The sequence below is a fragment of the Montipora capricornis genome, chromosome 5 (genome assembly GCF_036669925.1).
Source record: "Montipora capricornis isolate CH-2021 chromosome 5, ASM3666992v2, whole genome shotgun sequence".
NCBI classification, from domain to species: Eukaryota; Metazoa; Cnidaria; class Anthozoa; order Scleractinia; family Acroporidae; genus Montipora; species Montipora capricornis.
Genome location: NC_090887.1, coordinates 32421471 through 32422542, shown reverse-complemented (window position 1 = coordinate 32422542; position 1072 = coordinate 32421471). Strand labels below are relative to the sequence as shown.

Sequence of the window (1072 nt, the reverse complement as noted above, 5' to 3'; positions counted from 1 at the left end):
ACACCCTTAATTACAGCTCTAGGGGCTTACAATTCTAAAACGGCATGGTGAAGCCTTTTTATATCATAGAATGATAAGAAACAACTTTTGGCAAAGATTAAAAAAAATGTGCAAGGATGGACATTGAAAAATCCGAGAGGATAGGGGGTGTTAACAGCCAAGTTTAAAGAGTAAAGTATGAAGCTAAACTGGAAATTCCAGGGCAGGAGGGATACAAACCAAATAACAATCCATTGCAGTCAATATATTTTTTGGAACGTACCAAACATTTTTGTCACAGAAATCATTTATTACTTGAATGGAGAGCCTTTAATGTTGTTTAATACATCAGTAGACAGCCTTGGAGTTTATTCCTTTTCCATCTTATTCTGAAATCATGGCCGTAGGTAGAAAAAAATTCTGACTGAGAAAATATTTTAGCACAAACTTGAGAAACTGTCTCATCACCTTTTCTATAATTACCTTGAATTTTTTCCAAAATACTTGGTTACCGGTAAGCATAATATTTTCAAATTTCCTCTTTATGTTTTGAGATGTAATTAAACACTGCTTGAGTGTTTGTCATAATTTTTAAATGACAAAAACGTAGAAGCTGTGGTTGATTGACACACAATTTGCTTGTGGCAATTTGTTGCTGCATGTTGCTGGTTGATAATGTTATTCATTGATCCCCACAGATCTTAATATGTCTTTAAATTAGACTTGAATATCTGGGACGGTTTTATTTTGTCAGAAACTGGACTCTAACCTCTCCATTGAAAACAGGTTTTGATTTAACAAGTCAGTTTCCATTGTCATTTGGCAACTTGTGACTTAGACCTGGAAATAAAACAAAACATGTTTGAGAAAAACGCTAAATTATATGATTAGTCATTAAGGCAAAAGGTCATTAAATTAATGTATGTGTGCACTATTAATTTTGGAACTGATCTTTGGAACATGACTTCAGTGACTTCAGAAGAAGTAGTGTTTCATGGATGGCACGGAATCCTTTTTCCCTTGCCGAACAGGTGAACATTTCCATCACTAAGCTCCCCATAAAGGGGTCTAGTAAATTGTTTTGGCTATGCGC

The 1072-nt window shown here is 34.7% G+C and overlaps 1 long non-coding RNA gene across 2 annotated transcripts in view; it reads right to left on the bottom strand.

The window, feature by feature from the left end:
* Nucleotides 1-268: 268 nt before the first annotated feature.
* The window catches only part of LOC138050067 (uncharacterized), an 11193-nt gene continuing 10389 nt past the window's right edge, over nucleotides 269-1072 (bottom strand). For both annotated transcript variants that reach the window (XR_011132560.1, XR_011132561.1), the window contains one exon: nucleotides 269-819. This is a non-coding gene — a long non-coding RNA (uncharacterized lncRNA). The remainder of the gene's footprint in view (nucleotides 820-1072) is intronic.